Below are 14142 nucleotides of genomic sequence, written 5' to 3'. Positions count from 1 at the left end.
TCCCAGGTTCTTTCTGCTTGAGCAGATGCTTTCTTCGGATCCCTGCTATCTCAGGTACGTCAGGCGTGATGGTATAGCATTCCCATATGGTGACATCACTGCAGCATTTAAGTGACCTATGAAAGGGAACATCTCGGTTACATATGTAACCACTGTTCCCTGAATAGGGAACGAGATGCTGCGGTTCGGGCCGTTCCGTACCTTTGATAGCATTTCCTTAGTCCATGAAATCTGTACGAAATAGCACGTGGCACGCAGGTATACTATGCTTGCTCATGCGTAAGGAGGTGCCAAGCTCTATTTGGCCAATAGGATTGGCGGGATGGTACAGGGCTTCAGACATTCGTCACACCAAAGGGTGTTCCCATACGGTGACGTCACCGCAGCATCTCGTTCCATATTCAGGGAACTGTGGTTACATACGTAACCGAGATTTTTTCTCCCATTTGAAAATGAATCCTGCATTCATGAGGGATTTATGTCACTCCGAAACTGTGGGAGTTAGCAGCACAAAAAAAAAAAAAACCTTTATTCAAATTCTGAACAGATTATATTAAGTGCGCAAATACCCCTTACTTTAAAAAAACAAAAAGGTGTCACTTAGGCTACTTCAGTTCATCGCAATGTTACAAAGTTCCTTTATAATCAAGGAACCTCTTATTTACACCGTTTTACAAAGAGAGGACTCGCAAGCGTGCAGAAAAATCTGCCGTTTAGAGGCAAGTGAACGCAATGGCCAATCACAGGTGTTTAAGAAATCAACAGGTATGTCTGTGATTGGCTACAATGCGCAGCACTACGAAAACATTTTATAAAATATTTTGGTGATTTAAGAGCACAAACACCAATACACCAAATCTGTTTCGCCAATATCCTGTTATTACAGTTATTGGCGAAACTGTATATAAAAAAATTTATGTGTGGCGTGAGAAAAGTGTCAGTTGCATGAGTCTCATGCTGAATATGTGAGAGTCGGCAGTGCAGTAGTTAGGTATGTTTTGAAGCATGCCAGGGCAGCTGGTTTGAGCTGGTTTGAGCTGCTTTAACCCTGCTGGTCCTGAGCAGGAGTGTGCACAGATGGCACTTTTATACGTTATATGCTATAGTTTATGTTGTAGTTCAATTTAAAGGGGTAGTTGACTTTTTTTAGACTTGTTTTTTTTTTCAAGGCTTGATTGTGTTTATGGGGTGCAGTCTAACATGTGATAATGCTTCATTTATATATATATATAAAACACACACATTATTTTCCACATAATTTACCTTTATTCTACACTGTTCTGTCCCTTCTCCTTTGAACGCTAAGATGATTTCCTGGTTTTTATGAAGCCCCTCCCTCAGAAATACACAATGGGCTCAGATTGGTCAGCTGGCTCAGTGTGTTGCGATTGGCTAAACCCCCAATTCTTGCCTAAACATCACACCCCTCACCACAGCAGTATGTGCTCCGGTTGTATTGTAAACAATGACTTCTTATATACGTAATATTGCTTATCAATTTGTGCCCAATTGAGACACAGAGGATATTAGTGAAGAGGATCACCCAGAACTTGTGCAAGCCCAGCTCTTACAGGATGCTTCAGAATGGTATGCTTTTGTTTGTTTGTTGTTGTCTCATACTTTAGATACGCTGTTATTTGTAAATGCTACTGCTTATGTTAGCTTTTAATATAACTTAGTTTTATCCTGATTAAATTACACCATGTTTAACACTTTTCATAGCTAAGTGAAAAAAAATATGTCTGCCTATAAACATCAAGTGTATAATTGTTTATTAGAGCTGACCAGCTGATGATCAGGTGAGAAAGAGATGCACAGTGTGTGCAGAGCAGGAGGACGTCACGTGAGGATCAAGAACCGCTGCTTTAGAACATTGATTTTAAAACTTGTGAATCCATTAGAATCATTAGAAGTTATTATCGCAATTTATATATGAATAGATGTTTTCGTGCACCCCTAGTTTTGATGGCATGGCAACTCTTCCTCTTCTCTGTAAAAACAGCACAACATGGCCTCGCCCCCTTTGTTGCATGTTCCTGGAGGCGGGGATTAAGTAAATTTCTGGGTTTGTGATGTCACAAACCTGGGAAGTAACTCGTTGTAGTCCCTACAAACTGTTTTTGTAGGCATGAAACTGCCAGAACTTTCAGCTTCGTAACTTTGCAGATATTGTTTTATGCTCAAACAGCAACATTACCATTAACATTAAATTAAACCATAGAAAAACAATAATAAACCTATATGTTTGTGTCAACTTCTTTAGAAAGATGGAGAAATTATATAAATTTTCCAGGAAATAATATAATGTGAGGAAATTTGGGTGCTGTCCTGTTTCACTAGACTACTGTTATACTTTCAGCCAAATTATGTGAGGTGCATGTCATGAGAAGTAGAATAACAATTAGTAATTTGAATCAGTACATTATAATGAAAACAGTACCTTAAAAACGAAAAGAAGCAGCTGGTTTTTGGTCGTTAATGTAAACCGATAATCTCCTGGATAGTCCAAGTATCCAGTAAGCGAATTCAAACAGTTGCACAAAACAGCGTTAATGCTAAGAAACCAGCACTTAATTTTTCCACTTAAAGTACTGATCTTAAGAACAGAATATGTAGATTTTGTCATGTACGTGTATGCCTAGACCAATTAAACTCAATTCCTGAAGGTCCATAGCTCTGCACAGTTAAGCTGCAACCCTAATCAAACACACCTGATCCAGCTAATCAAGGTTTTCAGGATTACTAGAAACTTCCAAGCAGGTGTGATTTGGAGCTAGCTGGAGTGAAACTCTGTAGAGCTGTCCTCCAGGGATTGAATTTGAGACCACTTGCCTAGACTGAAATCACTTCACACTCCAGCTCAGGAGGTGGCGATATGCACCTAAAAGCTGGTATGCAACTCGCCATTAAACCCACAGCAGAAGAAGAACCTTATGACTGGATCAAACCACGTGACCTGAAGTAATGTTTCTAGTAGGAATGCATGAATGTTGCACGAAGAGGCGGTACGTTGAAAGCAGGTAAAGTATGTGAAAAGCACCACTTTACAACAATATGTGTTTAATACAAGCCTTTTTCGGCCAGACTACGATGTCGGTCTTTGAATGCTCGGTCAAACGCACGCTTAATTTGATGTAGCGTGTCGTGTTGAGGATATTGTGCAACTTAGTTTTGTGGCTTGCGGTATTTTTGTACATTTGCATGTACACTGAAAACCATTGAGTATGATTTGAAAAATTTGAAAGAAGCAAGGAAACAGTTTTCGCCCAGAAATAGCTAGTAAAGTTCACAAATAATAAATAAAGTTAACAGCAAAGTGACGAATTAAACGTGAAACTACCAAAATAGTATTTTCTTTTAAAACGTAATCCCATAATCTGTTTTTGTACAATTTAGAAGTTTTGATTCTTAGTGTATAATATCACAATCCCTTATCCTGGCCCAAAAGACTGTAGTTCTTTATAGACGAGCATCTACCAACATAAACATCCGGTTAAAGTTACAAGCAGGGTCATGAGAACCCTCTCATCTGAGTCAACCAGGTCTTTAAATGCAACTAGCTGTGTCCCATTCTGCTGGGAACATCATCCCTTGATACACACCCTTTGCCTGCTCAGTATTTGCAAATATGAGGAATTTTATCAAGACATGTCTTCTCCAGCTCAAGAGAACATTAAGCAGAATGTCCCGAACTATGGGAGACAGTCACAAGCGCTTCTTGCAGACCATAATGAGCAGCGGCATCATCAGTGCATCTCAGGCTGTGGCATTACACAAACACTGCTGTGAGACCCATGCAGGTATGAAGAAAACCCACTGACTGCAATTAAACTCAATTCTGTTGGATCATGTGTTTATGTAATATTTATTTATTAGCACTAAAGGCAAAATGTGAAGAACTGAAGCAGAACTATTCTTTCTTCTTTCTTTAGATTTATTACTTGTATTTCTCAGACCTGGAAATTGTATATCAGTTGTATACAGGCGTCCTATTTGAATTATGCATCTATATTGCCTTTCTAGCACACTATACAGACAGATTGGATGATTTCATTAATGTCATCAACACTCAACTTCAACCTTTTTTCATGCACATTAGGAAAGGCATCTCTGAAGAGGATGGTCTTGAGGATTACTCCTTGGTTAGTTGAAGTCTGTCTTTTTCTATATTATTAATTTGTTAATACTAATTTTAGTATTCTATTACATTAACGTGCTTGGTATGATTTTTAAGTCAAAAAAGAAATGACAAATACATCTGTTATTCAGGTAAATGTGACGGAGACGGACATAACAAGAATGGCATCTGATTATGCAGAAAATGAAAAAATTATTCAGAAAAACGGTAAAAGTTTATTCACAGTAAATAATATATATATATATATATATATATATATATTTATGATGTCTTTATTGAACACATCTCATTAAACATTCACAGTGCTGTGGAAAAATTTAGTGAACTTTACTTTGTTTTTGTTACCTGGAGGATCCACAGGGATTTTTTTTTTTTTTTCCGTATTGTGGTGACTTTCATGAGTCTATTGTTTGTCCTGAGAATTAAAATTATTCTCATTTTGTTTTTAGGTAAATCATGTTTTGTTTTCATAATATCGCTCAGCATTTTGTCTCTGTGTTCAGATGGATCTGATTGTAGACTCTGAGAGCGGCACTGCCTCCTCCACCGATGTCTTAAATTGTGCCGACAGCCTCCGGACAAAGAAACTGAAGAAGAAAGAAACCGAGCTTGTCTTAAACAAATTTGTCCAGGACAAGTGGTTAAAAGAGGTAGGCTATTCATTTTAAAACTGGTCTTTTCCTCTATATTGGACAAAGTTATTTTAAACAACTCAAAAAATACTTTTATTTGTTCTTTTGTTTTGCTGCTTTAGAAAGACGGTGATTACACTTTAAGTGTGCGCTGCATTGTGGAGATGGAACAGTATATGCGCAGAATCTACCAAGACCTCATCAAAGTGTGTCATGTGTGCCACAACATTGCCCTGCAGGTAAAGACATGAACACGAATAAAGGTTGAGAAGTTTTATTTATTGAGGAAATCCAGGATTTAGATCTCCATCATTTAATTTGAACCGCAAGAAGGAATTACTTGGTGACCAAAAAGACATCAGTACTTGAGTAGTTTAAAAAATGTTTTGCCACTTATGTTACATTTATTGAAATTTTATTTCTGTGGAATAGAATTTATGATAGGGGTTACCTGATAGCATTTTCAAACAGAGGAAACTGCAAACAAGAACTTTTATTTGACATTTAGTGCCAGATGTGTGAAACCCCAGCCTGTGGAATCAAGATGCACCTCCCGTGTGTTGCTAGATATTTTAGAGCACGCAGTGACCCTCGTTGCCCAGCATGCAATGACTTCTGGCCTCACGAGATTCCAGGTGAACTGTTTTTCTTTAACATCGCTACACTGATTTAAGATTTTATATGCACTATTTGTGTACTTCAAAAGGTTTTAGATTCCAATGTTTTCATTTTTCTTTTTCTCATTTGCAGAAATGCAGCATTCCCAGTCACAGAGTTCACAAAATCTGCCTTCATCATCCAGAGAGAACACTGCTCTCACGCCATCACGCCGGTCACGAAGGTCGTAATCTCAAAGCCTGCGCTGCAGCTGACCTTTTGACCACTGAGGATTTTTCAAGTGCGTTCTCTTAGAAGTTTAAAAGTTTTTTTTTTTTTTTTTTTTTTAACATGTATTTTCTATTAATAAAGTATTGTTATTGAATAGATTGTTTCTCAATTACAAATAATTTTTGTTGGAATTCTGATTCAAGAGCAAACAAATTTTATTTGCTCTTGTATGGAAATTTATTTGCTGTCTCTGTAGAATTGTACAGTTGCTAAGATAAAAAAAAAAAAATAATTGAGAAGCGCACTGTTCAAATATGTTTTTGCAATGGAAAATCTTAAAAAAAGATTACTTCAAGTTATTAGCAAAGTTCAAAGTGTTGCAACTGAATGTGGGTAACCATTTAATTTTAAGTTCCCTACATACTGTTCCTGTAGATCACCTGATAGAAAATGCAAATAGCAAACCAAGACCGCAAGTTCAGATTTTACAGAAATACATGGACTGTTAAATGTATAGCTTGGACACATTGCTGCTATGGATAAAATATCTGAACAGATGTTAAAAAAGTAATGCTTTTTTGGCGTATTTACAATTACATTTATTAATTTAGCAGACACATTTAACCAAAGTGACTTCCAAGTGATGACAGTAGAAGCAATCAAATCAACAAAATAGCAACATAATGTAAGTGCTGTGACAAGTCCCGGTTAGGCTAATGCAGTACATGTAGCATTTTTTTTTTTTAAATGAAAGTAATAATTTTAAAATTAAATGATTTAAATATAAGAAATAGGCTAAGATGGGGGATGCATTTATATTTAAACTGTAACAAAAGCAGAGATGTCAGAAATGTACATCTAAATCATGGGAATGCTGAATAACCCCATCATTTACAGTAAGAAATACATTTATATGTGTGTATAACAAAGCCTAAAACTCTAAAATTTGGCATTTGTACAAATAAAGACAATACAAGACTTGACAACACAATGTTTTATTCTGTACAAATCAGGACTACCAAAAACTGACAGAAAAGCTGAGCTCTAGAGAGCGCACATAATGCCAGTGCTGTTGAGGTATGAAGAGGACATCTCTAGGCCGGAGAACACACTCCTGATATGAGGCTTTAGAGAAGTCTGGGAACGCCACCAGGTCTGGATTCTCTGCCTCCACCTGTTGGTAGTAAAACAATCTCATGATTTTTTTTTAATATAAGATATAAAACAACTTAGATTATTTCTGATTATTTTAAAACACTTTAAGAACAAGAAACTTGCTGTCATAAATTAGGTCTTCTACCTGACTGGTGTTGTGCAGTAGCTGCGATGGATGTGGATAGAGATATTTTGTTTCAAATGGGCTGTAGAGCCTGATGTATTTCCTTCCAACCACCTGACGTCCAAAAACAAAACCAGAATGCTATGAAACAGCGGGAACAAAAGCCTTGCCTTTCAAATGCCAAATGAACCATTTGTCTCTTGTTTACCTGTGCCAAAAAATTCTGTTGAGGATCCTGATGGAGAGGAGACACAGTCCCTCCAGGCCCAAACCAGGCATTAATTGTTATGTCATCCTCATCTCCCTCTCCAAGACAACAATAGTCTGGGATGCGAATATCTTTTTTCAGCTCTGGAACCTATCATGAATAACAGCCAGATTGACTGCTATTGGTTTTGCATGATGCTACATCCATTAGTATAATTCCAAATCTAAGAAGACTGCTATAGTGCAAACTAAAAATTACTGAGTGCACTTTTAACAGTATAGTGAGAACATTAAAGAAACAGTGCAGCCATAAATGAAAACTTGCTGAAGGCTGGTTTGTTTGTTTCTTCATTTGGAACAGATTTGTGGACATTTTAGCCTTTCATCACTAGCTCACCAGTGGATCATCTGCAGTGAATGGGTGACATCAGAATGAGAGTTTAAACAGCTGATAAAAACAGCACAATAATCCACAAGTAATGTAGGTAAACCAAAGGTCTGTCTTGGTAACAAATAAATTTTTAGCTGACACTTCTGGCTTAAAACTTAAAGCTGACACTTCTGGTTAAAATGGATCAATCGATAATGTTGATTTCTACAGTGAAAATTTGACTCGTTTGAATCAGGTGTGAAATATGTGAAAGAAAAAGAAAGTGACGTGACATACAGCCAAGTATGGTGACCCATACTCAGAATTCATGCTCTGCATTTAACCCATCCAAAGTGCACATACAAAGCAGTGAACACACACATACACCATGAACACACACCCGGAGCAGTGGGCAGCCATTCATGCTGTGGCGCCCGGGGAGCAGTTGGAGTTTCGGTGCCTTGCTCAAGGGCACCTCAGTCGTGGCCCGAGACTCGAACCCACAACCTTAGGGTTAGGAGTCCAACAGTCTAACCATTAGGCCACGACTTCCCCATTTGCACACACCAAGCACTGTTTACAAATGAAAAACAGTGCTAAAAATATATGTCAGTGGTTTTTGACATGAAAGGACAACAGGGGATGGACTATTTCACTAGTGGAAGTGTTATTATTAAACCAAAAGCAATGGTTACAAAGTTAAAAACGTCTTAATGATGGATATGTTTCTTACAAACATGCAGCTTTTGACGTCATAAGATCTTAATTGATGGACTGGAGTGTTGTGGATTATTGTGATGCTTTTATCAGCTGTTTGGACTCTCATTCTGACGGCACCCATTCACTCCAGAAGATCCACTGGTGAACAAGTGATGTAATGCTGAATTTCTCTAAATCTGTTCCAATGAAGAAACAAATTCATCTATATCTTGCATGGCCTGAGGGTGAATACATTTTCAGCCAATTTTAATTTTGGGGGGAACTATTCCTTTAAAGGTAAAGTATGTAGATTCTGGTCCTCTAGTAGCACAAAAAAGAAATGCACCTGACCTGATCAAACAACCGATGCTGAGCCAGATATCCCACTCCATCCTCCGCCTATAAGAAAAAAAAACAAAAATAACAAATATAGACAGTTCACAGCTTCTCTGGGCAAAAACAAAAACACTGTGTCTTACAATGAAATGAAACTCAAATGATTCTTACTGTTCCTATAATGTAGCGGTCTATGAAGTCATGCACTGTGATGACTTTTTGTGACCACTCTTCATCAGTGTACTTGGATCCCACTTCAATAGGTACCGTCCGGCAGCCAGCGATAGTTCGCAAGTAGTCTATGCTTAGAGAGAGTGTACAGTATGGCAGTGTACAGATGTTTCAGAAGATAAAATCTAATAACGCATATTTTTCAATACCTCCATGGATGCTCTGTGAAGGCCGGCCAGTGGTCAGTTATTCCTTCTATAATCACAGGTTTCTGCACATCCAGGAAAATCTGATCTGAAGCGCTCCATGGATGGACAAAGAATCCTAGGTACTGCTTGTGCAGGGTTTATCACAGGCTCGGACACACAGTCCACTTTCATTTTCTGCTTTAGAAAAGCTTTATAAGTGAACAATGTGCCGAGTAGGCTATTAGAACAGAGTTTTAAAGAGCATGACATGATTTAGTAAAATAAAACATGTTTCTGAATCAACAATTGATATCAAATCACAGGCAAACCTTAAATAAATAAAAATAAAAATAGATCACATTTCTAAGTGCCCTGCCAACATATTCAGTGATTCCAACAAACACAAAAATAAAGTTTTGTCATTTCAAATAATAATATAATTTAATATTATATATTATTATATTAAATATTATCATTTTTAATTCAATAAATTCACACATAATTTGATCAAATGTTAGGTTTTCTTTACAATGACAGGCAAAAATGACAATGAAGTATTAAAATTACTACAACTAAAAATTAAAAGCTAAATATAAATATAAAAGCTATATATACAATAAACGCACACAAAAACATACATTTCTTTAAAACTAAAATTAAACTGAATGAAAGCTACTTCAAAATATTTCCAAAAACATACATTCACAAATCCTTCATGCTCTTGTCTTTATGAGAGATGACTTCACCTTTGAACAGGGTCCATCACTCCTCTCTGCTTTGTTTGGACTCTTCATTTTCACTTTATTTCTTAAGACACCAACAAGCCTTTGCAGAATGTTGTCCATGATGCCTGCTCCCATTAACAGACCCATGTCACATGTTTTGATGGCCTCTTGGATATTGTATTGAGATGGATCCATGACATAAACTTAAGACTTTGAATAAGCAGCCATAAGAGTAAACTCTCCTCCTCTTCATGTCCCAGTCTTGAGCTTCTCCCAGGAGTAATCAGTGATGACCTGAGCTCTTTGAGCAGAAGCTGGACAATCTGCTTCACTGTACAGCTGATCTCTAGCCAGCTCAAGAACCTTCAACACACTCAATTCAGTCTTCTCCCTGAAGTGAAGGGGGAATTCACACACTGTCGAGGGCAAAGCAGCTCGAACATCACTCCAGACTGGAGCCATGAGCTGAAGAAACTTTTGCAGATCACTTGTAATTGATTTGTGATGGGATGATCTGGTGAGAAGCAAACACGGAACTGCTCATGGTATTGAGATACAGAACTGGTCTACAATAAAAGTCATATCTGTTAACATACAGTGTAGCGTTAATTACGTAAGAAATGTGCAACTAATGTAAAAAAGAAAAGTATTAAAGCGAAAGCCAGTAGTGCAAACAGTTGAATATAGTACCCGGTTTTAAAGTCCGTCTGGAAACACAGAAGATAAATAACTTCCCGCTTCGGAATGCATTACTTTGTTGTAAGAGTCATTTCATTTTGATCGGTAATTGGTGTAACGTTACACACAGTATGAAAGAATGTCTTTAAAAAAAATATTTGTATGCAGAAATAGAAAGATCTGCTTTATGTGACTTGTTTGAAAGTTAACTTTAACATTAAGTGTCCACCTGAAAGATATCACTGTAAAACTCTTTTGAAATAAAAAATGGCAGCGATTTTTTTTTTTTTAGTAGATTTTTAAAGGGGCCTGTCAATCATTTTGCGCGTTCCCGGCGGACAGTCCATATATGGGGAAACGGAAGTTCAAAGCGCGGCAGATGAACTTGAATCGGCGTTTGTTTGTTTGTTTGTTTGTTTGTTTGTTTGTTTGTTTGTTTGTTTGTTTGTTTGTTTGAGGGTGCAAACTAAAGTGTTCACAATTTCCTTACAAAGGCTTATACAAATCTTCCTAAAATCAACAGGAAGACGAAGGAATCAAGACCAGGTAAAAAAACATCAACAATGGTTTTGACCAAAGAAAGACATAGACTGGCCTGGCCTTTCGACAGAGGAAGTCCTGTAACCTTCACATCGCAAACACCTGTAAATCCTGAACAGTTTATTTATTAGTTGATTTAAATGTTAATTTGTCAATATAGAATATCTGTTTCTATTCTGAAACACAATGAATAAACTGTTCCCATTTTTGCCAAATTCGGAGGAAACGTCAGGCCTTTATATTGTTTAGTGCTTAGGCCTACAGCTTCCAGACAGTAAACAGACAATGAATTTGTCTCATGGTTATTAATAATGATTGACAGATTAAAGTAATTATATTGTCCATTTTAGTCCTGATTGCAACTCCTTACATGGTTGTTTCAAGTGCATGGATGCAACGTGTTCAGTTTATGTATTCGGGCTTTTTTGCAGCCTATATATATATATATATATATATATATTCTGTAAGAACTATTGTTTATTTATCTGAGGCCTGTTTTCCATATGTATTACATACATGACCTTTTGTCAACCCTGTGATGTATTATGTAAAAGTCAAAAAGCTACTAAATAATTCATTCCTAGTTACAGATATGCTTTCACGAGGAGTGCTGTGAAGGGCTAAACAATGATCTGAAACCATAAGCCTCAAGAAATATGTAAATTTCCCAAGAAAGAAAAAAAAAAGGATGCAGCAGGATATAATGAAAACAGTGATTATCTCTGTGTTCTGCTGATGTGTTCATAACCCTCTGCTGCTGAGTCAACAAGCCTGTTTACAAACTAGGGCACTTGATTGGATGCTGCACATGTAATACAGCTATATCTTTTAGGTAGAGGAGATAATATGAAGCAAATATTGACTGCTAGAATTGGGAAGGACACTCTTTGAAGCGTTAATCCGTTTTGTGTGTTACTTAAATGAGAGCATTTGTTTGGTTTTTAATTTACCCTTGATTTCTCCCATGACCATTGAGCAGACTGCTTTGTGGAAAAGAGCCAGCTGTTGAAGATTCAGATGTTTGCGCAGCTAGATGATCTGTGAAGGAGTGTGTTTAGGGTGGCACAGTGAGGTTTTTACAAGAGATTTTAATGGTGGTGAACACTGCAGTTGTTACCTTGTGTGTGTGTGTTATGTATACACTGAATAAAATTAATGGTGGTTGCCTGTTGATGGTAACATTGCTTAAAAAGTTGCCCCGTGTATCATCACCTTCAGTCAAGGCCGTTTCTGACCATAGATGAGATCCCCATTGATGCCTTATTGATTAGTCCCAGTCCAAGCATATATTAAATTGTTTAATTTTCTTAACATTCTAAATTGAATTAACGAAACAAAAATATTACATATTAATACCTTTGTGTTGATATGAATTTAGTAAAGCTTGCCCTATAATTTTGTGGCTGAAACAAAGGCTTTAATGACATTCCCAGTATTACATTACAAATTTGGAATCATTTGTAGAAGTATCATTGCATTGCATTGAAGGACAGCCAGAACAGCACTGCGATAGTCCAGCCTGGAAATTACAAGGGCCTAGATGCGAAGTTGTGCAGCGTGCTCCATTAGGAAGTGCTTTGCAATCCGGTCTTTGAAGGTCAGCTGGTTATCAAAGATTTCTGACCAAACTTGATGGGATGATTGCTTATGAATCTAGCTGGATGGTGAAATTGTGTCGCACAGTCAGTTGATGAGAAGCTCTGTCTTTGCTAAGTTGAGCTTTGTCATGGTTTCTGTAGACATTTTTTTTTTTTTTTTTTTTTGGATGTGGTAACCGACACTGTCCTTGTTTGGCTGATGGCATCATTCATTTTTAAATCTATTATTTCAGTACAATACATATTCAGATTTCCGATCACATTTTTTCTGATAACTTTAAAAAAAATGTTGTTCTTATGCTAATATTCAGTTGCTTAAATGTACTTAACACTACTTCGCTTATAAACGTCCCTGTTTTTTATTAACTTGCTGTGGTTATGTTTGGAATTGGACATTTTCATATCTCAGTTCTTCTGTTCACCAAGGTAGCATTTAATTGATCAAAACTATACCTCTCAAAAATAGTAATAATGAATTCTGAATTATTCTGAATTATTATCACTATTTGGAATAACTCTTTTCATAATACATTTTAGAAATCTGTGTTCTTTTATTTTTAAATTCTAATTTTGAATGCGATGGAAAGCCTCATCGCCTTCAGCATCCATTATTCCAGGTTACTAGAAAACCTTTTCACTCTAATTATTCTAATGTACTAATTTAGTTCTGGAGAAACCTTTTTTTATTATTAGCACAGTTGAAAATGTGGCTTAATGAAGCATGGAAATTGCAGTACAATGTGTTTTTTTTTTTCAGCTGCTGAAGTATTGAGTTTCTTGCATGTCAAATTTAGGTTTTAAAAATGACACAACAGAAACACGTTTCTTAAGAAACCAATCAGTCTGTTGTTCTGTTGAGAGATAAAGTCTGTTCCATACAAAAGAGGAACACAGTCTTGATCTAACCAGCACAGAAATAAATATGGTTGGCTTAGTTGCACAACAAGAGAATGAGTGTAAAATCTGAAGTTTGAAAGACCGACCGCTCACTGGTGCCTTCATCCGCATCAGGGAACGTTCTCAGACACTGGCCCTTTAGATGGAGTTTCAAAGAAAAAGCCACATCTGACTCTCAAATATGAAAAGAAAGGGGTAGAGGAAAAAATCTGAATACATATCTAACTTAAAAAGAAAAAAAAAGTTATATGGATGGATGAATCCACATTTAAGGTGTTGCTAAGGAGTTTGATTGTAAAGTCAGGCTGTTGAAAGTGCTGCTATGTCCCAATATTACGTTTTTACTGTATTTTAGACTTTGAAACATAATACTAGAGACTTCCTTAAAAAAAAATACAATTTTTTTTTTTGAATGGTAGCACATGTCCTAAAACATGGTATTGCCCTGGTGTCATGTAATTTGGCAAACTTGTGTTGTATCAATAATAAATGTATAGCATATTTCAGTGGCCGCAGTTTCTTGTGACAAAAGTAATGATTTAAAGCTCCACATTTGGGAGTCTGTCTGTCACATTGCAGATGTAAGCCAGTATCTATCTGCCTACTGAAACACAGGAATGAGGCCTTAGGTCAGACTGCAGAAGTGCTTTTGTAAAACAGAAAGCCTTCGCTTCTGAGTAAGAGCTACACAGCTTGAGCTCAGTCCTAGTACTTAGAAAGTTCAAAAACTGGATAAAAGGTGAACTTCGGAGAACGTGTCTGAGTCATCACGTCACATCACATGATCATGGCTTTCTCTTCCTATTTTGGTGACCTTGCGTACACATTTGTGACCCTGGACCATAAAACCAGTCAT

The 14142-nt window shown here is 36.9% G+C and overlaps 2 pseudogenes; one reads left to right on the top strand and one right to left on the bottom strand.

The window, feature by feature from the left end:
• Positions 1 to 2768: 2768 nt before the first annotated feature.
• LOC109094007 lies at positions 2769 to 6746 on the top strand (annotated as a pseudogene).
• On the bottom strand, positions 6519 to 10533 carry LOC109094006 (annotated as a pseudogene).
• Positions 10534 to 14142: the final 3609 nt, after the last annotated feature.

This window comes from Cyprinus carpio, chromosome B3 (genome assembly GCF_018340385.1).
Source record: "Cyprinus carpio isolate SPL01 chromosome B3, ASM1834038v1, whole genome shotgun sequence".
NCBI classification, from domain to species: domain Eukaryota; kingdom Metazoa; phylum Chordata; class Actinopteri; order Cypriniformes; family Cyprinidae; genus Cyprinus; species Cyprinus carpio.
Note: the sequence above shows the minus strand (reverse complement) of the source record. Positions and strands in the feature narration are given on the sequence as shown.